Source organism: Chrysemys picta, chromosome 10 (genome assembly GCF_011386835.1).
Source record: "Chrysemys picta bellii isolate R12L10 chromosome 10, ASM1138683v2, whole genome shotgun sequence".
In the NCBI taxonomy this organism is placed as follows: Eukaryota; Metazoa; Chordata; order Testudines; family Emydidae; genus Chrysemys; species Chrysemys picta.
Genome location: NC_088800.1, coordinates 37,027,291 through 37,049,726, shown reverse-complemented (window position 1 = coordinate 37,049,726; position 22,436 = coordinate 37,027,291). Strand labels below are relative to the sequence as shown.

At 47.7% G+C, this 22,436-nt stretch overlaps 1 protein-coding gene across 42 annotated transcripts in view; it reads left to right on the top strand.

The window, feature by feature from the left end:
• Nucleotides 1–22,436, top strand: part of PEAK1 (pseudopodium enriched atypical kinase 1) — a 254,072-nt gene that overhangs the window by 29,250 nt on the left and 202,386 nt on the right. For 25 of the 42 annotated variants that reach the window (XR_010590772.1, XM_065558459.1, XM_065558419.1 and 22 more), the window contains one exon: nt 15,758–15,832. The exons of 13 other annotated variants lie outside the window; for them this stretch is intronic. The gene's annotated coding sequence lies outside the window, so the exon portion shown is untranslated. Of the gene's footprint in view, nt 1–15,757; nt 15,833–16,727; nt 16,879–22,436 lie in introns of all 42 variants that reach the window. 4 more of the 42 variants (XM_065558442.1, XM_065558437.1, XM_065558423.1 and 1 more) reach the window with 1 other exon arrangement.

The following is a 22,436-nucleotide window of genomic DNA, read 5'->3' as shown; positions in this document are numbered from 1 at the left end:
TCGAATTTAGCAGCATTAAATCAAATTAACCCTGCACCCGTCCACACAACGAAGCCATTTATTTCGAAATAAAGGGCTCTTAAAATCGATTTCTGTACTCCTCCCCGACGAGCGGAGTAGCGCCGAAATAGATATTGTCATTTCGAATTAGGGTTAGTGTGGCTGCAATTCGATGGTATTGGCCTCCGGGAGCTATCCCACAGTGCACCATTGTGACTGCTCTGGACAGCAATCTGGACAGAACTCGGATGCACTGGCCAGGTAGACAGGAAAAGCCCCGCGAACATTTGAATTTCATTTCCTGTTTGCCCAGCACAGGAAAGCACAGGTGACCACAGAGAGCTCATCAGCACAGGTAACCATGCAGGCCGATAATCGAAAAAGAGCACCAGCATGGACCGTACAGGAGGTACTGGATCTGATCGCTATATGGGGAGAGGATTCAGTGCTAGCAGAACTTCATTTGAAAAGACAAAATGCCAAAACTTTTGAAAAAATCTCCAAGGGCATGATGGAGAGGCCACAATAGGGACTCAGAGCAGTGCCGCGTGAAAGTCAAGGAGATCAGACAAACCTATCAAAAAACAAAGGAGGCAAACGGTCGCTCCGGGTCAGAGCCGCAGACATGCCGCTTCTACGCTGAGCTGCATGCAATTCTAGGGGGGGCCGCCACTACTACCTCACCTCTGACGGTGGATTCCGAGGTAGGGGTAATCTCATCAGCCACACCTGAGAATTCTGTGGACAGGGAAGAGGAGGAGGAGGAGGACGAGCTTCCGGAGAGCACACAGCACTCCGTTCTCCCCAACAGCCAGGATCTTTTTCTCAGCCTGACTGAAGTACCCTCCCAAGCCAGTACCCAAGACCATGACCCCAGGGAAGGGACCTCAGGTGAGTTTACCTTTTAAAATATAAAACATGGTTTAAAATCAAGCGTTTTTTAATGATTAATTTGCCCTGAGGACTTGGGATGCATTCGCGGCCAGTACAGCTACTGGAAAAGTCTGTTAACGTGTCTGGGGATGGAGCAGAAATCCTCCAGGGACATCTCCATGAAGCTCTCCTGGAGGTACTCCAAAAGCCTTTGCAGAAGGGTTCTGGGCAGTGCAGCCTTATTCCGTCCTCCATGGTAGGACACTTGACCACGCCATGCTAGTAGCAAGTAATCTGGTATCATTGCATGACAACATCCTGGCAGCGTATGGTCCCGGTGTTTGCTGGCATTCAAGCAACATCCGTTCTTTATCTCGCTGTGTAATCCTCAGGAGAGTGATATCGCTCATGGTAACCTGGTTGAAATATGGGAATTTAATTAAGGGGACAAAGGTGGCCCTTCCTACTGGGCTGTTTGCCTGTGGCTGAAAAGAAATCCTTCCCTGTAGTAAGCCAAGCGCGGGGGGTGGGAGGGGATTGGCGCTGAGCTTTTCACGTGTGGCTAGCAGGGATCTTCCCTGATACCAGCCACGGGGTGGGGGGAGGGATAAAGCGATCATCCCAGAGAATTGGATGGGGGGTGGGGTAGTTTATTTTCTGCTGCTGAAGGTTAACGGGAAAACTGCAGCACTCAACAGGCTTTGCTTGGTATGTGGGAAAGGAGGGCGCAGAAGCCGAAAGACAATGGCTTACCATGGCCGCATGCAAGCCGAATTCTGTTGCCCGGACCTGCGTCTGTGATCTCTAGCAGCAAAACCACAGGCACTCAATATTAAGAGGCAAAATGCAACCTTGCACAGAAATCACATGTGCTATGTAATGTGAATAGTGTTGTTCACCGTGAAAGAGTATAAGCATTGTTCTGTAAAATGTATCTTCTTAAAAAATTCTCTCCTTTTTTCCCTCCCTCCAGCAGCTGCAAATTTTTCAAGCCTCCCTCCTCCGTCCCGAAGGCTATCTCAGATAAGGCGTCGGAAAAAGAGGACGCGAGGCGAGATGTTCGCAGAAATCATGGAATCCACCCACAATGAAAGAGCTCATCTGAGTGGAAGGACACGGTTTCAAAGTATAGGAAAGATGCCAGTGAACGTAAGAACATGAGGGACTAACGTGAGGAGAGGAGAGACGCTCAAGATGAGAGGTGGCGGCAGGAAGATCAGAGGAGGCAGGATGCAACGCTGGGGCTGCTGCGTGAGCAAACAGACATGCTCCGGCGTCTGGTGGAGCTTCTGGAACGGCACCAGGATCACAGACTGGCGCTACAGCCCCTGTATAACCCGCCTCCCCCTTCACCATGTTCCATAGCCTCCTCACCCAGACATGTAAGAAAGTGGGGCGGGGGGGGGTGGGAAGGCTCCGTGCACCCTCCCATTCCACCCCAGTGGACAGCCCAAGCAAAAGGCTGTCATTATTTTAACCCTTTTTTAGTGGCCTTTTCCTTCCCTCTGATCCTCCTCCCAAACCCCACCTGGGCTACCTTATCAGTTCTCTCCGTCTTTTTATAATCAATTAATAAAGAATACATGATTTTTAAATGATAGTGACTTTATTTCCTTTGAAAGCAAGCTGTGATCGAAGGGGGAGGGTGGGTTGCCTACAGAGAATGAGTCAATAAAGGGGGCGGGTTATCATCAAGGAGAAACAAACATAACTTTCACACGGTAGTCTGGCCAGTCATGAAACTGGTTTTCAAAGCTTCTCTGATGCACAGCACTTCCTGGTGTGCTCTTCTAATCGCCCTGGTGTCTGGCTGCGCATAATCAGCAGCCAGGCGATTTGCCTCAGCCTCCCACCCCGCCATAAAGGTCTCCCCCTTACTCTCACAGAGATTGTGGAGCACACAGCAAGCAGCAATAACAATGGGGATATTTTTTCAGAGTAGCAGCCGTGTTAGTCTGTATCCGCAAAAAGAAGAACAGGAGGACTTGTGGCACCTTAGAGACTAACAAATTTATTAGAGCATAAGCTTTCGTGGACTACAGCCCACTTCTTCGGATGCATATAGAATGGAACATATATTGAGGAGATATATATATATATATATATATATATGGGGATATTGGTTTGGCTGAGGTCTGAGCGAGTCAGTAAAGTGCGCCAGCGACCTTTTAAACGGCCAAATGCACATTCCACCACCATTCTGCACTTGCTCAGCCTGTAGTTGAACAGCTCCTGACTCCTGTCCAGGCTGCCTCCGTATGGCTTCATGAGCCATGGCATTAAGGGGTAGGCTGGGTCCCCAAGGATAACTATAGGCATTTCAACATCCCCAACGGTTATTTTCTGGTCCAGGAAGTAAGTCCCTTGCTGCAGCCATTTAAACAGATTAGTGTTCCTGAAGACACGAGCATCATGAACCCTTCCCGCCCAGCCCACATTGATGTTGGTGAAACGTCCCCTGTGATCCACCAGTGCTTGCAGCACCATTGAAAAGTAACCCTTGCGGTTTATGTACTGGGTACCCTGGTGCTCCGGTGCCAAGATAGGGATATGGGTTCCATCTATCGCCCCACCACAGTTAGGGAATCCCATTGCAGCAAAGCCATCCATTATGACCTGCACATTTCCCAGAGTCACTACCTTTCGTAGCAGCAGCTCAATGATTGCTTTGGCTACTTGCATGACAGCAGCCCCCACAGTAGTTTTGCCCACTCTAAATTGATTCCTGACTGACCGGTAGCTGTCTGGTGTTGCAAGCTTCCACAGGGCTATCGCCACTCGCTTCTCAACTGTGAGGGCTGCTCTCATCCTGGTATTCTGGCGCTTCAGGGCAGGGGAAAGCAAGTCACAAAGTTCCATGAAAGTGCCCTTAGGCATGCGAAAGTTTCGCAGCCGCTGGGAATCGTCCCACACCCGCAACACTATGCGGTCCCACCAGTCTGTGCTTGTTTCCCGGGCCCAGAATCGGCGTTCCACGGATAGAAACTGCCCCATCAACAACATGATCTCCAAAGCGCCGGGACCCACGGTTTGAGAGAATTCTGTGTCCATGTCCATGTCCTCATCACTCTCGTCGTCGCGCTGCTGTCGCTGCCTCCTTGCCTCGTTTTTCTGGTCCTGGTTCAGCATAAACTGCACGATAATGCGTGAAGTGTTTACAATGTTCATGACTGCTATCTTGAGCTGAGCGGGCTCCATGCTTGCCGTGGTATGGCGTCTGCTGTGTTCACCCAGGGAAAAAAAGCGTGAAACGGTTGTCTGCCATTGCTTTCATGGAGGGAGGGGTGAGGCTGTACCCAGAACCACCTGCGACAATGTTTTTTGCCCCATCAGGCACTGGGATCTCAACCCAGAATTCCAATGGGCGGGGGAGACTGCGGGAGCTATGGGATAACTATCCACAGTGCAACCCTCCGGAAATCGATGCTAGCCCCGATACATGGATGCACACCGCCGAATTAATGTGCTTAGTGTGGCCGCATACATTCAACTTTATACAATCTGTTTCCAAAATTCAAATTCTGTACATTCGGATTAATCCCGTAGTGTAGACATACACTTAGTTTTATCATAAACATTTGAAGAGGGTATTTTTTGTATTGCTATGATTGTCAGGATAATGAGCCTTTGCTTGGAAATTGGTGTGTTAGGTTGTGACTGTCTTATTTTTTTTGTTTTTCAGAGTTTGCATTGTGAGGAAGTGTAAGTTAAAATATTGTTAATGAGTGAGTGTCATTGCCTCCTTTTTAAAATGGGTCATATTACTGAAAATCCCAACTTCTTGAATTGTATGCACACTGGGCAATTTTTTTATTACATGGTTAAACTAATCCAGATAGCTCTGGATTTATGGGCTTAGGGTAACATGACATCCTTGTCAATGTTTTCAGTGCTTAGTTGGATAGTGGTAGCTGCCGAAGAACATAAACTGTAATAGACTGTATATGCAGGCAACTTTCAGTTGCAAGGAAGCATCCATCCACCTGGTTTTGTGGAGTTAATAACTGGAGTTCTTCTTCGAGTGCTTGCTCATATCCATTCCATTAGGTGTGTGCGCGCCGCGTGCACGATCGTCGGAAGATTTTTACCCTAGCAACACCGGCGGGTCGGCTGTGGAGCCCCCTAGAGTGGCGCCTTCATGGCGCTGAATATATACCCCAGCCGACCCGGCGCCCCCTCAGTTCCTTCTTACCGCCCCTGACGGTCGTTGGAACTGTGGAGCGCTGCTTAGCTGTTCTCCACTTTCCCTAGCTTATATTGTTGTATCATAGTTATAGTTATAGTTTTAGTTCTAGTGTTTGTAGTAAATTAGTTAAGTAGTTTTAAAGTTGTTCTAAGTAGTCCAGGGGATTAAGGGGGTCGTCTCCCCCCTTTCTCCCCCGGCCGCGGGGCCGGGCTCATGCCCAACGCTCCCGGCTTCAAGCTGTGCGCCTCCTGCGCTAAGCCTATGCCCACGAGCGACCCGCACGACTCCTGTCTGAAGTGCCTGGGAGAGTCACACCAGACAGATAAGTGTAAAATCTGTAAGGCCTTCCGACCAAGGACCAAGAAGGAGCGGGACTTTCGGCTCAGGCAACTTCTGATGGAGGCGGCACTTAGCCCGGACACTCCTTCCACGGGCAAGGCCCCGGCGCCTAGCACCTCGGTGCGCAGTGCCCCGGCGGCACCGGCTACGACGACCACGCGAGTGGCGTCAGATAAGCCTCCCCGGCACCGGACCTCGTCGGCACCGCAAGCACAGCAAGTGCCTCGGCGCCGGTCCTTATCCCCGGGGCATAAAAAAGCCCATAAGACGGGGACATCCGTGCCGAAGACGCTGGCTCCCCCAGTGCCGGGGGTAGAGCCGCGTCCGCCGGTGGAGCAACGAAAACAGGTGCCTCCAGCACCGTCGACTCCGGCGCCGAAGCCGTTGAGTCCGGTGCAAATAGCGTCTCCTCCCAGGCCGGCGGTGATACAGTGCCTCCCGTCGACTCCAGAGACCTTCGCGGCGGCGAGAGACTTAATAGCTCTCACGGAGCCGGCACCGCCTCAACCACCGGCACCGACTGCACCGTTGACTCGCCCGGTCCAGTCGAGGGGGAAACCTGCCTTGATGCGCCCGCCATCACAAGGGCTGGAACCTCGGCACCGATCCAGGTCCCGTAGCAGGTCCCCACGCCGCTCGCAGTCCCGGCACCGAATATCACCTCGGCACCGGTCGTACTCGCGGCCAAGATCTTCTTCGCGGCGCCGCTCTTCGTCTCGGCACCGATATGATCGTCGGCACCGATCAACGTCGAGACGTAGTTCTCGGCACCGCTACGGTCGACGCTCGACGTCGAGGGGTCGCTCCCGGCACCGGGCATACTCCAGGTCCTCGTCGAGGTCCAGATCTGACTCCCGGCACCGACGAGGTCATCGGCACCGGTCGCGGTCCCGGCACCGATCGCCGGCACCGCGCAGAGATAGATCATCTCCGGAACGGCACCGTGCGGCACCGCAGCCCACCGGGATGGTTTCATCTCTCTCGGCACCGCCATGGCCGTCAAGATCGGTGTCTCGTTCCTCGGAGGACCTGTCGAGATCGGCATACCCCCCCTCAAGGGCAGGCCGAGGAACAAAATTTCGGCCATTGGCAGGAGATGGCAGAGGACCACTCTCATGGACCATCTCACTGGTCGTTTTGGACCCCGTGGGCGTACCACCAGGAGCAAGGGGCTCCAATACCATCGACCTCTCGCTCGGGTCACTCGGTCAGAAGGGCCCCAGAATCCACCATCTCTCGGCCTCCGCCAGGAGGCATGGAGGCTTCCGTGTCCACGCCACCCGACACCAGGGACCCAAGTGCAGGTGATGCTCCGGCCCAAGAGCAGGGGGATCAGGACCCCCCCTTGGATCCGGTACCACCGGAGGCATCCTCTTCCTCCTCTCCGGATGAGGCAGTGGCGGGCACTTCATGTACGGGTCCCCCTCCGATAGATCTTCGGGCTCACCAGGATCTCCTGCGTAGGATGGCCCGTAATATGGACCTGCAGGCGGAGGAGATAGTGGAGGTGCACGACCCGATCGTGAATATCCTTGGAGCGGATGCCCCATCGAGGGTGGCGTTACCCCTGATCCGCACGATCCAAACGAATGCGGATACGATATGGCAAACTCCTGCCTCTATTCCACCCACAGCGAGAGGGGTGGAAAGGAAATACTTTGTCCCGTCTAAGGACTATGGGTACTTGTATACCCACCCCCAACCGTGTTCACTGGTGGTGGAATCAGTGAATGCACGAGAGCGCCACGGCCAGCAGGCTGCAGCGCCTAAATCAAAAGAGGCTAAGCGGCTCGATCTGTTTGGCCGTAAGGTTTACTCAGCCGGAGGGCTACAACTTAGAGCGGCGAACCAACAGGCGCTACTGAGCCGCTACAATTTCAACTCCTGGAACTCTATGGGGAAGTTTAAGGAGTTGATTCCCCAAGAGTCCAGGGAAGAATTTGGAGCCATGGTAGAGGAGGGTAAGAAGGTGGCTCGGACCTCCTTGCAGGCCTCCTTGGACATTGCAGACTCAGCTGCGAGAACCCTGGCTTCGGGTATCGCTATGCGTAGGATTTCCTGGCTTCAGGTTTCGGGTTTGCCTCCGGAGCTGCAGCAAACCCTACAAGATCTGCCTTTTGAGGGTCATGGATTGTTCTCAGATAAGACGGACTCTCGCCTGCAGAGCCTCAAGGACTCGAGAACAATCATGCGCTCCCTCGGGATGCATGTTGTGGGCCCTCAGCGCAGGCCATTTAGGCCGCAGCCCCAGCGCTTCTACCCCCCCCCGCCTCGTCAGAGACAGGACTCGGCCCGGAGGCGAGGGCGAGGTGGTAGAAGAAGGTGGACCGGCCCTCAACCTGGTCAGAACCAGGGGCCACCTAGACCACCTTCAGGCCCCAGGCAGAACTTTTGAAGGTGCGGTCGAGGACGGCGCCCCAGTCATCCCCCAGGATCCAGCCCCCTCCTTTCGGGATCGCCTCTCCCACTTCCACCGTGCTTGGTCACTTATAACTTCGGACCGTTGGGTCCTCCGCACGGTGGAGAGGGGATACGCTATCCAGTTTTCTTCTTTTCCCCCCTCCTCCCCCCCTTCCCTGTCCCTCTTCAGGGACCCTTCTCACGAGCAACTTCTTATACAGGAAGTTTCTACGCTCCTCGCTATGGGGGCCATAGAGGAGGTTCCAGTGGAATTAAGGGGCAGGGGATTCTATTCCCGTTACTTCCTCATTCCCAAGTCCAAAGGAGGTCTGCGACCCATCTTGGACTTGCGCGGACTCAACAAATTCGTAGTAAAGTTGAAGTTCCGCATGGTCTCTCTGGGGGCCATTATCCCTTCCCTCGATCCTGGAGACTGGTTCGCCGCCCTCGACATGAAAGACGCATACTTTCACATTGCTATTTACCCGCCTCACAGACGCTTCCTGCGATTCGTGGTACACAGGGTGCACTACCAATTTGCAGTCCTTCCCTTCGGCCTATCCTCGGCCCCACGGGTGTTCACGAAATGTATGGCTGTCGTGGCAGCGTACCTTCGTCGGCAAGGGATACAGGTGTTCCCGTACCTAGACGACTGGCTGGTACGCGGTCGCACCAAAGAACAAGTTCGCGATCACGTCCACATAATAGTGCACACATTCAACAGGTTGGGTATCCTACTCAACAGGGACAAATCCACTCTAGAACCTACCCAGAGAATAGAATTCATCGGTGCGGTTCTAGACTCCAGACGCGCACAAGCCATCCTGCCACACAATCGCTTTTGCACCATCACGAGCCTCATTCAAGGACTCAAGGCCTTCCCAACTACCACGGTGAGGTCGTGCCTTACCCTGCTGGGTCACATGGCTTCCTGCACGTACGTAACCAGGCATGCCAGACTTCGGCTTCGCCCACTCCAGACCTGGGTGTCATCAATATACCGCCCACATCGGGACAGCCTGAATATGGTGGTGACAATCCCGAACTCGGTCCTGACCTCCCTCACATGGTGGCTAGATCACAATGTGGTTTGCGAAGGGATGCCGTTTCACGCACCACAACCCTCTCTACACCTGGTCACAGACGCTTCTTCTCTGGGTTGGGGCGCCCATCTCAACGAGCACCATACCCAGGGCCTGTGGACTGCACCCCAGCTAGCCCTGCACATCAATGTTCGGGAACTGATGGCGGTGCGCCTGGCGTGCCAGGCATTTCTCAACCTCCTACGTGGCCGCTGTGTGTTAGTTCTCATCGACAACACCACGGCCATGTTTTACATCAACAAGCAAGGAGGAGCACGTTCGTCAATTCTATGCCAAGAGGCCATTCGCCTGTGGGACTTCTGCATCGCCCACTCAATCCATCTCACGGCATCGTTCCTCCCTGGAGTCCAGAACACTCTGGCGGACCGGCTCAGCAGGTCCTTTCAAACACACGAGTGGTCTATCCGTCCGGACATCATACATTCCGTTTTCCAGAAGTGGGGGTTTCCCCAGATAGACCTGTTTGCATCTCGAGACAACAGGAAGTGCCACGTGTTCTGCTCCCTGCAAGGTCGAGCCCCGGGCTCCCTCTCGGATGCGTTTCTCCTTCCATGGAAGGACCACCTGTTTTATGCCTTCCCTCCGTTTCCTCTGGTCCACAAGGTACTGCTCAAATTGCGCAGAGACCAGGCACAGGTGATTCTGATCGCCCCAGCGTGGCCGAGACAACATTGGTACACCACGCTGTTGGAACTCTCGGTTCGGACACCGATCCCGCTTCCATTATGCCCGGATCTCATCTCTCAGGACCACGGTCGCCTGCGTCACCCCGACCTGCAATCACTCCACCTCACGGCGTGGCTGCTCCATGGTTCACCCGGGCAGAGCAACAGTGTTCCCACTCTGTCCAACAGATTCTGCTGAGCAGTAGGAAGCCCTCAACACGAACCACATACTTGGCCAAGTGGAAGCGATTCTCCTGTTGGTGCGAACAGCGAGCCACGTCCCCGTTGCACGCACCTATTCCTCTCATTTTGGAATATCTCCTCTCCCTAAAACAGCAAGGGTTGGCGATATCTTCAATTAGAGTTCACCTGGCCGCTATATCAGCCTTTCATCCAGGGGAACTCGCGTCCTCGGTATTTTCTAACCCGATGGTCGCTAGATTCCTCAAGGGCTTAGACCGGATGTACCCACAACAACGTCAGCCCGTTCCGACGTGGGACCTCAACCTGGTTCTTTCCAAGCTCACAGGTCATCCATTCGAGCCACTGGCCACCTGTTCACTTCTGTACCTATCCTGGAAGACAGCCTTCCTCGTAGCCATCACCTCAGCAAGGCGCGTTTCTGAACTCAGGGCGCTTACATCCGAGCCCCCTTACACAGTTTTCCATAAGGATAAAGTGCAGCTTCGTCCACATCCTGCCTTTCTCCCTAAGGTGGTTTCTCCATTTCATATCAACCAGGATATATTTCTCCCGGTCTTTCACCCTAAACCACATGCTACTCGCCAGGATCAACGTTTGCATTCTCTGGACGTACGCAGGGCCCTGGCCTTCTATATTGACCGCACAAGGCACTTTAGAAAGACGACGCAACTCTTCGTTGCAGTGGCCGACCGAATGAAAGGCTCACCGGTCTCATCACAACGCCTATCCTCCTGGATTACGTCTTGCATCCGGACTTGCTACAATCTGGCAGGTGTCCCAGTACCACACCTCACCGCTCACTCCACGAGGGCCCAAGCTTCCTCGACGGCTTTCCTGGCGCAAGTTCCGATCCAGGACATTTGTAGAGCTGCGGTTTGGTCGTCAGTCCACACGTTTACGGAACACTATGCACTAGTGCAACAGTCCAGGGACGATGCTGCCTTCGGATCAGCGGTTTTGCACACAGCGATGTCTCACTCCGACCCCACCGCCTAAGTTGGGCTTGGGAGTCACCTAATGGAATGGATATGAGCAAGCACTCGAAGAAGAAAAGACGGTTACTCACCGTTGTAACTGTTGTTCTTCGAGATGTGTTGCTCATATCCATTCCAAACCCGCCCCCCGTCCCCACTGTCGGAGTAGCCGGCAAGAAGGAACTGAGGGGGCGCCGGGTCGGCTGGGGTATATATTCAGCGCCATGAAGGCGCCACTCTAGGGGGCTCCACAGCCGACCCGCCGGTGTTGCTAGGGTAAAAATCTTCCGACGATCGTGCACGCGGCGCGCACACACCTAATGGAATGGATATGAGCAACACATCTCGAAGAACAACAGTTACAACGGTGAGTAACCGTCTTTTTTAACTAGATTTTTACGATAACTGGTAATGTTGTGTGTGTTAGTGCAAACCCCTGTGGGGTGGAGATTCTTTTTGTGAATTGTCTGTATAGGAACATGTTGCCTCCAATTAAAAATATTGAGGATTTTCTGCTTCCACTGAATGTGAAATTCTTTTAAATGCCTATTTAGGGAATGAACATGTTAACCATTCTTGCTGATTTCTGCACCAGTCTGTTTCCTTAAAGAGTGACCTGAGTGGGTTGTGTGACAATATTCTACCTTTGAACCTGGATAGTTAAGGAAGTTAGGTCATTCTATGTATTGTCATGTGAGAGACTTTCACATCCTAGCTACTGTGTAGTCATCTGTGATTCTCCAGAACTCCCTTTATCAGGAGGAGATGGTTACAAGGTTATTCTGAGAGCACGCCATATGGAGTAAGCGTACTTTCTCTAGAAACACTATTTGGTATTGTAATCCGGCGTGGACTCACCCCGCCGGCGCCTCCTGTTGGTTGTCTCAGGAATTAGCTCACCAGTCGGCACGCCCTCTGCAAGCCAGGTGTCCTCCCTGTCATTGGCCCCCGTGTCCCTCCCAGACCCCGGTGCCCTTGGCGTGGGTGCTGCCCCCCTGGCAATACCCCACCCTCTCTCTGGTCTCTCCACCCAGGGGAACCCCCACCCCCTATCCCTACCTTGCCTCACTGTAAGGCTACTGCCAGTCACCAACTAGCCTCCGTTCCCTGGGGCAGACTTCAGTGTATGCCACTCATCACTGGCAAGGGGGGTTTGGCCTGCTGCCTTCCTCCACCCTCAGTACCTCTATGGGCCTAGAACCAGGCACTACTGCCTGGGGAGGTCACCAGCCTGGAGCTCCCCTGCTCCTCTGGCTTTTCCCCGGCCCTTTCTCACTCCCAGGTACCTCTCAACCTTCCCCAGCAGCCAGGCCTCTGTCTCCCTTTACAGCTAGAGGAGAGACTGCTGAGCTTCTGGCAGCCCTGGCCGCCTTATAAGGCCCGGTTGCTCTGTTTGGGGTGTAGCTCCAGCTGCAGCCCCTTCCCCCAATCAGCCGGGGTTTTGCTCCTTGCCCCAGCCCTCTGCAGGGCTTTTCCAACCCCTTCAGGGCTGGAGCGGGTGCTCACCCCGCTACAGGAATGAGCCATGTAGGAGTTACAAGCTTTTTCAGCTTGATCTGTTTCTTGAAGGTATTTTAAATGTATGTTTACCTTAAATCTCCTCTCCTGTGGGTGGGAGTTTATTTTGGTGAATATAGTGACATTTCGTTATAAGAAAAGTGCTAATAGCTAGATGTCCAAGGGATTAGGTTGAGATCATCTAACTTGCTACACCTTTTGTAATTTGTTAAATAGATTAGAATGACTGCTGTACATTGTTTCGGTGCCTTGGGTGACATTCTTGTCCCATTGAATTTTATGGGAGTTTTATCATTGACTTCAGTGGGACCAGGATTTCATCCCTTGTTTCTTGGATTCATAAATTACATTAGGTATATAAACAGATTAAAGAGAACTTGAATGTGTCAGAGTCTGGAAGATCTTATGGTTACTGTCATCTTGCCCTATTATTTTTTATTGTAAAGCACTTTCTACTGCTTCAGTGCTGGGCTCTAACAAGCAAACAAAATCAAACAGATTGAGAATGGTGTTTGTTTTTATGACATAGAACTGTTGCCCAGGAGTTTCTTGGCTGGCATCACAAAATTAATTTCACTCAATGGCTGTGATAAGTAACAAATTCAGATGTAAGAGAATGTTGCATCACATTAGTGTGCCATCAAGTCCTCTGCATCTATCATCCTTTATCCCAAATAGTTGCTTTGCTTTTCAGACTATCAGACGCAAGTAAGCAGACCCTTTCAAGGTTATAACTGTTCATGCTTGAGTAATGCAATTCGTAAGAGTCTAAACACAACAAATCAAAATCCGTGAAATGACACATGGCTTCATGCTTCTCTAATTTTGAGAAAGTACCTATAGATTTCCATTCTTCCATTCCAGAGAGCCCTTGAAGGTATGTCAGGTATTTATAGTTATTGGAAGTCCAACTTGTACATGCCAGATTTAATGACTCTCACCTTTTCAAAACAATGGAAGGCCTTCCTGGGTAGCTGAGAAAATATTCCTTCATCATCTCAATTACTGGTTCACATTTGTTTATTGTGATGTGGCAAATACCAGTTGTCATGTTACTGTTAGACCTAATTATCCCCCAACAACTCTTAATTTCTTTCCACCTTCTCTGTCCTTTCTGCCCCATAAACAATGTATATATGCTTCTGGTGCTTTCATTTTGGATTAAACCAAAAAGATGTAAAAAAACAAATCAGGATTAAATGACTTCATTTAAGAGGAATATTGTAGTTTAATTATTCAGGGATTTATTCAGATTGTGAGCTTCCACTGAACTTTGTTGTAGAGTGTCTCAATACAGTCATGCTTTTAAAACGAAAAACAAAACTTATTTTTGCAAGTAGAGGAAAATATATATTAAAAAAACCATAGCTGCTTATACTCAGATTACATTAGTGCACTCCAAATAACAGAATAAAATCAGAACATAAAATGAAATCTGAGACCGTACCAAAATTAAATTCATTTCAGGATTTGCTGAGACCTAGTGAAATAATGTATTTTGACATAGGTGAGCTGAGACAAACCAGAAAATGCCAAAGTCTGGGTACTTCTATTTGTTAGAAATGTCAGAGATTTGTAATAATGGATGTCCAGCTAGTTAATGTCAGTGGTATTGATGCCTTGTTTTTCCCAAACAATGCACCATTTCTTTTCATTTAATGAGTTTCACTGTTGAACTGCTACATTAAAATCTGATCCATGCTGCATGAATTCCAGAATTTTACTATTTATTTACTTATTTATTTTGATTTCAACATTTAAACAATAGAATATCTATCCCAGGATGTAGGCAGTCTTGGCAAATAATTGAAAATATTTGAAAATATAATCCAACAAAAATATTAGCGGTCTTCCTCTGCCCAAAAGAAGCTAGTCCACAAAACCCTAATCTCCCTGCACAAATACAGATCTCTGAAATATTCCAAGATTTCTGCAGCTTTCTTAAATGAAATGACCTTTCTCTGTTCCTGTTTTAAAATAAACACCTCTGCACTGTTCTAATTGGACCACACAGGCTGCAGTATACACACGAGATATGCACCATTAGTTTCTGCTGTAACAGATTATTGGGGAGATCTGGAGATGGACATAAACAACAGGATTGGGGGCCTGGCAACTGGAAGCTTTTGCTCTTTTATCCTCCCCACACCCACTTTAAAAAACAAAAATAAAACAAACCCCAAAACATCAACATCCTTCCCACTTCACAAAGATCAGTTGTTCTCTTAAAGACCTATTACATTCATTCTTTCCTTTAAACGGGGGCTGACCATATGATTTTGTAATTAAATGTTGCTAAAGAATGCTAGCAGAAATCTGCTTTTTTATGGAAGAATACGTGGGCAGGAGTTTGTGTTCAAAACTCTTGCTGTTTGAAAAAATGCTTTGCCATTCTTCAATATTTTTAAAATTGTTTTCTCTTTGTGGGGTGCTGTAAAGGAAATATGAGTTGTTTCTTTATAATAAACTGCAAGATAAGTGGTTACTGGACTATATTTGCACTTGCAGTCAGTCATTCATCGTGTTCTACCTTAAATAATTACAAGGAAAGCTTGTCAAGGGAATTGATTATGGACCCTGTCCTCTTTGCATAAACTTTCTTCTTTCCAGCCACATTACCCTTCCTCTAATTCTAATCATCTTTCTCTTTTAGCATTGAAATGTCTGATTTTCATAGGCAGAGTTGTGATTTGAGGGGGATTTTTAGCCTTATGTTACTTTTACATTATTATTGAAAATCAGAATAGATGTAAGCATTGACTGTTCTGATTGCGCATCCATAATTTCTCATTGAAACAATTCCCTTCTCTCTCTCTCTCTCTCTCTCTCTCTCCCTCCCACACACATTCACACACACAAAATGTAATAATTCTAGCAGCATTTATTAGTAATTTCATTCTTTGAGGCAGTGAAGATATTTGACACATATTAACAAAAGAAATTAGAAAGCATTTATATCTATATCTATATATCTAGAGAGAGAGATCTTGATTAAATGTCTTAATATAGTGCAGAAGGTCTAGTAATTAAACAAAAACCTTCTTCTTTCCTTCCTTCCCAGACTGATATACTCTACCTGTTATAGAGCACTTTACAGCTTGCTTAATATAAAAATAGAAATATAGCAAAAACCTGTCTTAATATGCTTCCCCTCTAATTAGTGCAGGGTTTCATCTTATGGTTCTCGCAATTTCTTGATTATTAACACCTTTTATGATCTCATGATACCTGATGGGGAAGAAAAACAATATGGGCTTACCATTAACCTCTTGACTGTTTTCAAACATACGGGTCAAGTAATTCTGGCTTTCGATTGATTCCAGTGAAATGATTATGTGAAGAATGACTTGCCCAAGATTAGGGAAGTGACGATTCAGTTTCATCCTTAACCTTCCTTGATAGTTCAGAAAATGAAAATGCTCAACCCTGTTTACTGTTTTCCCAAATGACACTCTCCTTGAAATATTAACAATTTGATTTTTGGGTTTTGTTTAGGGAACTATCCAGTCTGAGCCTGAAAAGTGAGAGTCTACTTGGTACTATGGATTCCTGAGACAAGCTATTGCCAAGGTAACTTCTTTCATTGCCCTATGCAATTCATTATCATCATCATCATCACTCCCATAACTGCATTGGTCATTGGGGCACCGTCATTGATGAGCAATCAACCAATTGTCTCCACCCCTGATGATTGTGTGTCAGTGCTTGAGTCTCCACAAAGTCCATTCCTGTCCATTCTTTTATCTTGTCAATCCATCTGTTCTTCTGTCTACCACTTCTCCTCTTCCCCTGTACTATCCCTTGGAGGATGATCTTGGATAGGCCAGACGATCTTGTTATGTGGCCGTACCACTTCACCTTGCGCTTCTTCACGGTTGTCAGGAGGTTTTCATATGACTCAGCGCATTGGGTGATGATGTTGCGGATCTCTTCATTAGTGATATGGTCGAAGTAAATGCCCAGGATTTTACGGAAGCATCTCCTCTCTACTACCTGTATTTTCCGTTCAAGTTCTGCCATAAGGGTCCATGTCTCCCATGCATACAGAAAAATGGAGATGACCAATGCGTGCAGCAGTTTCAGTTTGGACTCCAAGGAAATGTTCTTATTCCTCCAAATTGTCTTTAGCTTTGCCACTGCTGCTGTTGTTTGTGCAGTTTTCGCCTGAATTTCTGCCTTTGATCCTTCATCAGTGATGATTGCCCCCAAATACTTGAACTGTTTCACTGTCTCCAGCTCTTGTCCACTGACGGTGATATGTGAGCTGATCCCATCACGTTTGTTTGTCATCAGCTTGGTTTTCTCTGCACTGATTTCCATGCCATATTTTGCAGAGGTTTCATCCAATCGTTTCGCAAGGTTGGCAAGTTCATCTTTGCTGCCTGCCAGGCCATCAATGTCATCAGCGAACCAAAGATTTGAGATTGTTCGCCCCCAATGCTGACTGTGATATATGATCTTCTAGGGCATCAGTCATTATGCGCTCCAAGTAGATGTTGAACAGTGTGGGTGAAAGAAGGCGGCCTTGCCGGACTCCAACAGTGGTGAGAAACCACTCTCCTGTTGTGCCATTGATGAGAACTGCACTGCTGGCCTTGGCATACAGTTGTTTAATGGTAAGAATAAGCTTACTACCAACATTGTACTTCTTCATGGTTGCCCAGAGAGCTTTGTGCCATACTCTGTCAAAAGCCTTCTTGAAGTCAACAAAGACGTGGTAGATGTCCTGCTGGTGTTGTAAGTACTTCTCGCATAGAACACGAAGATTGAAAATCTGTTCTGTGGTACTTCTTCCAGCACGAAAGCCAGCCTGTTCTTCAGCGATGATATTGTCTGTTTGTGGCTTCAGTCTGTTCAATATGACTTTCAACATCTCTTTGCTGGGATGGCTAATTAAGCTTATGGTCCAGTAATTTTGACACAATTGCAAGTTGGCAGAGTGATGATTAGTGACCGTGTCCACGTGGTGGGCCACTCACCGGTCTGCCAGATCTCGATGCAGATCTTGGTGAGTACATCTATTACTATTTCTCCTCCGAATTTCATCAATTCGGCTGGGATGTTGTCAATACCTGTAGCCTTTCCGTTCTTGAGTGATTTCACATCTGTCTCCACTTCTTCACATAGTATTGGAAAGTCATCCTCCTCTGTTGAATCTGGGATGTCTAAGACACTAGGATCTCCATTTTGTCTGGTGGTTGTATAGACCAGAGCAGTAGTGTGTCCACCTATTGATGATGTCCCTTTCTTCAGTAAGACTGTTCCCTTCTTTGTCTTGAATTGCGTTAGCTTTGGTCCATCTTTTCTTCATCAGATCTTTTACAACCTGGAAGGCTCATTTGCTATTTTTATTATTGATACACTCTTCAATTTTAGAGCACTGTTTTTCAATCCGTATCTTCTTGGCCACCTTCATTCCTTTCTTGATCTTTCTGGCAATTGCTCTGTATTTATCAGCTCCCTCAGTGCTGTTCTTGTCTCTCTTAAGTTCTCTTCTAATGTCACACATTTATAGTATTTCATTTGTGACCCATGGTTTTGTCCTCTTACAGTGTTTCCCAAGGATGTTCATTGCTGCCTCATTCATGACAGCGTTGAAATTGTTGGTCATTGTTTCTATGTCTTCCTCTAGAGCAAGCAGCGGGGCAAATTTTCTCCCAATCATTGCTTGGAATGACTCTGCAATGTTTCGGTCTCTGAGTCTTTCTAAGTCAAACTTGGTTCTGGTGAACTTTGGCCTGACAATTTTTCTTAGTTGCAGCCAAAAATTTAGCATCACAAGATTGTGTTCACTTCCAATATCAGCACCAGGGAAGCTCCTTGTTTTAGCTCTGTTAATCCCAGAACGAAATCGGTTTTGTACCATGATGTAGTCGATCTGGCTGTGATGTAGACCATTAGATGCGTGCCTTTTTGATCATCTGGGTGCTTTATGTGCTCCTAATGTGTTTGCAAGAACCAGATTGTTATAGCTGACAAACTCCAAAAGTCTCAATCCTCTCTCATTGGTTACAGCATTACAGAAAGGGCCACAATAATCTCACCAATCTGCCTGTGCATCAGTACCCACTTTAGCATTCCAATCTCCTTGTACAATCAGGATATCTTTCTTGTGTACCTTATCAATGATGTCTTGGAGCTGATTGTAAAAAAAAAACTTCAATTTGATCATCGTCATAGTCTGTTGGTGTCTTTTTTTCTTTTTTTTCCCCCCGTCTACAAAGTCATGGCCTGGACCAAGTATTGTTTATTCAAGGAAGACTTTAAGATAACATTCTTTAATTGAGAGCACTCTCAACTGGCTTATTCTCCTGGCTGATATAATGGGTATAAGGAAAGAGGCAAACATATGGTGAGGCATCCACTAGTGGATTTAAAAGGTTTTTAGAAATCCTGCAGAACCAGGTTTCCCATTAAAATATCTGTTACGTTGTGATCAACGTGTGTCGTTGTCTACATCTGCTCTTCATCTAAATCACTTTGGAACTATCCAAACTCAGAGTTATAGGTAGAAAGGAACACAACTTCTTGATCTTCTGTCTTATTTTCAGAATTCATCATTGGCATAATAAACAAAAGAAGCTCTTCAGATCATAGAAAAGAAGGGGCATAACAAAATGCTAAAAGGTTATGATGCCTTAAATATTGTATATACTATGTTTCTCTAGTACAATATGCAGGAATTCTTCACTAGTTTCACTAGTCACTGCAATAAAGCATCATTAGTAAAAGGTGCAATATTTAGTGTTTTATATATCTTTAAACATAGAAGAATATAACCTTCCTCTGTTCCTTAAGAGACTGTGTCAACTAACTTGCACGTGTATATTTAAAAAAAAAAAAAAAAAAAAAGGATTTGGATGTTGCCTTTACAGCCAGAGCCTATGTGTGTATTTTAAGAGGATGGTGTTGCAGAGGGGCTCCGTCCTGGGGCAGACACCCAGGGGATTCTGGGTGACTCAACCATAATGTCTCCTGAGTACTTGGGGAGTGCATGCCAAAGCAGGAAATGTGACTTCCCACCTTGCCAATATCATTCCTCCTTACTCATATGGACATCGTGCAAGGTTATGTTGCTTTTGGCTTCTCTAATTCTGATGTCAGAGGTAGACACTGTTGGCCCTTGTGCACTGGGGGCCAGATTCAGTGCCATAGACTAGAGGTCAATGGGAATCTTTTCTTTCATTTCTATAGGTGCTAGATCAGGATGTGGTAGCACAAGGATCAATATAATGGCTTCCCCTTGTCCATGTGCACAAGAGAGTGAGGGGCATGCATACATGGTTATTCAGGCCTAGATTTTTTTGGTGTTGGGCTCTAGAAAAGTTAATGTTTAAAGTGAACATATGTTGTCTTACAAAATGCTGATTACAAAATTTGGAGATTATTTGTAGAGTTTTCTTTGAGGTTACCCTTTTTGATTTTTGTTTGTGTTTCCAGGCAAACTGTTAAACCCAGTACATGCTTTTAACAGTAAATGCTTTTAGTGGTTGTCTTGAAACTGAAATTTTCATCATGAAGGTCAATCACCGATTAAAATGAGTGGGTGAAAATATCCTCTTGTTTATAAATAAAGTCTGTGTGTATGTTTGTATTCTACAGATCCGTTTGTTGTAGCTTTATTTTTTTTCTCCAAGCTTTAAATTTACCTTTGTTTGGGCAAATTGACCTAAACATCTAGTGTACATGCTCAGTTGTGGCAATAAAAGGACACTAATGTAGGCTCAGTAATTGCTTGAAGGACTGTAATTCAAATTTCTGCTTACCTGATGCAGGTAAAAATCTGCTGCAGATGACTAGTAACTGCGGTCTTAATGGTGGTACTAGAACTGCCAAACTGCAACAACTGCTTCCCTGAGTAATCAGAGTTCAGACTGCTCTATTTATCTGCTGTATTTAATGATTTAACATTATTAGAGGATGATGGTCAATCATCCTTTTGGCTGTATGGCTGGGATGATTCCAGTGGTCATATAAGTGAGGATTTTGACGTTAGACCAAAAGGAAGTAGTGTTATGTTGCTAACCAAGATTATATGACCTGATTATTCAGTTACCAATTTAAAAAGACTAGTGTTGGATATGTATTGAATACATTAATCTCTGTGCATAGTCATTTTCTTCATATAACATTTTATCTACAAAATGCCCTTAAATGTACTCGGGGTACTGCATCATCAATTAAAATACAAAACACTTGAAAACATGGAACAAATAATATTAAAAGTGACTTTAAAAAAAGCATAATAAATGTTAGCAGTAAATTCATGTTGGTTGTCATTGTTTTTTGTGCATGATCCGGGAATTCCTAATATTTCAAATATTCTTTAAAACCATTTGTAAAGTCCTGGGTTGGAATTTCAGAAACCCTGAGTGGTTTGTTTAAAATAGGGTTACCATTCGTCCGGATTTACCCGGACATGTCCTCCTTTTTGTGCTAAAAATAGCGTCCGGGGGGAATTTGTAAAGCACTCAAAATGTCCGGGATTTCCCCCCTCCCCCGGCAGAGCAGAGCGAGCGGCTGGGAGGGCTGCAGGAAAGTCCCGGGCTGGACTCTGGAGCAGCTGTAGAGGAGCCGGATCCGCCCTGCATTCTGAGCCGGCAGCTCTCCCCTGCAGCCCGGTCCGGCAGCACTGTGCAGGGCCAGGGACCGGGTTTTGTTGTGCTGGGGAGCGCAGCCACGTGTCCGGCTCGGCTCGCACAGAGCCCAACACCCTGTTCTGAGCAGCAGGGTAAGGAGGCCAGGGGGCAGGAGAAGGGGCAGGGAGGTTCTGGAGGGGGCAGTCAAGAAACGGGGGGGGGGGGCTTTTTGGGGGGAGTGGAGAAAGTTTTGGGCAGTCAGGGTATAGGTAGGGGGTAGGGTCCTGGGGAGCAGTTGGGGGGGGGTCTTAGGAGGGGGCAGTTAGGGGACAAGGAACAGGGAGGCTTAGGTAGGGGGTGGGGTTCTGGAGGGCAGTTAGGAGCAGGGGTCCCAGGAGGGGGCAGTCAGGGGACAAGGAGCGGGGGGGGGGGCTGGGAGTTCTGGGGGGGAGCTGTCAGGGGGCAGGAGTGGGGAGAGGGATCGGAGCAGTCAGGGGACAGGGAGCAGAGGGGTTTAGATGGGTTGGGAGTTCTGGGGGGGGGCTGTCAGGGGGTGGGGAGTGGTTGGATGGGGCGTGGGAGTCCCAGGGGTCTGTCTGGGGGTGGGGGTGTGGATAAGGGTTGGGGTAGTCAGGGGACAAGAGGCAGGGAGGCTTAGATAGGGAGTGGAGTCCTGGGGGGCAGTTAGGGGCAGGGGTCCCAGGAGGGGGCAGTCAGGGAACAAGGAACGGGGGGAGGGTTGGGGGTTCTGGGGGGGGCGGGAAGTGGGAGGGACAGGGGCGGGGCTAGGGCGGGGCTCCTCCCGTCCTCTTTTTTGCTTGCTGAAATATGGTAACCCTAGTTTAAAATGTCAACTCCCCACTGATAAAATCAGTAAGAGATTCTTTCTGTTCTGTCATATTTTGTTAGTGTTTGGGATTTCTTTTTCATTCTTTGTACACATTTTGTTTATAAGATATAATCAAGCCAAGTCATTTCCAAATTTTGCTTGAAAGGTTTGTTTTGAAAGGGTTCCTTCCTCTCTCTAAATTAACCTCTTGAGGTTGGAACCAAAAATCAGGCTTGTTTTGTTTGGCTGTGAAAGCTTTTTCTGCAGTTCAGCAAGTCAGCAGCTGCAGAGCACCAATGCTTATGTGATGCAAAATCTCCATGTTTTTGCAGCACCCTTGTTCTAGTGAGGACTAACTCTTCATGAGATTCCAAATATTATGGAGGTGAGTGAGTTGTCATAAAATGCCTATAAATCAAATAAAATAGGGTACCATGTAGCAGTTGCCCTTAAAAGAAGAGATGCATATTTCGTGGTACTCTTGGTAATTTCAAGAGTTGGTCTACTAACTGACACACCTTGTTGTCTGATTTATGTTCACAGATTGCCTGATTAGCTGTTGCTGACAATCTTCTATGTTTTTACTTTTCATACATAGCCTGCACAATTTAGATTATTTCTAATATGTAGAAAATCAATTTGTGAGCTGTCAAAATGCTAGGTAGGTGCATGGGCTTGAGCATAGATAATAATCAGACAGTTGCATTGAGCATCTGGTCTGGTTGTTTATAAGTAGGAACTCCAGTCAAGAAGGGGCTACCTACCA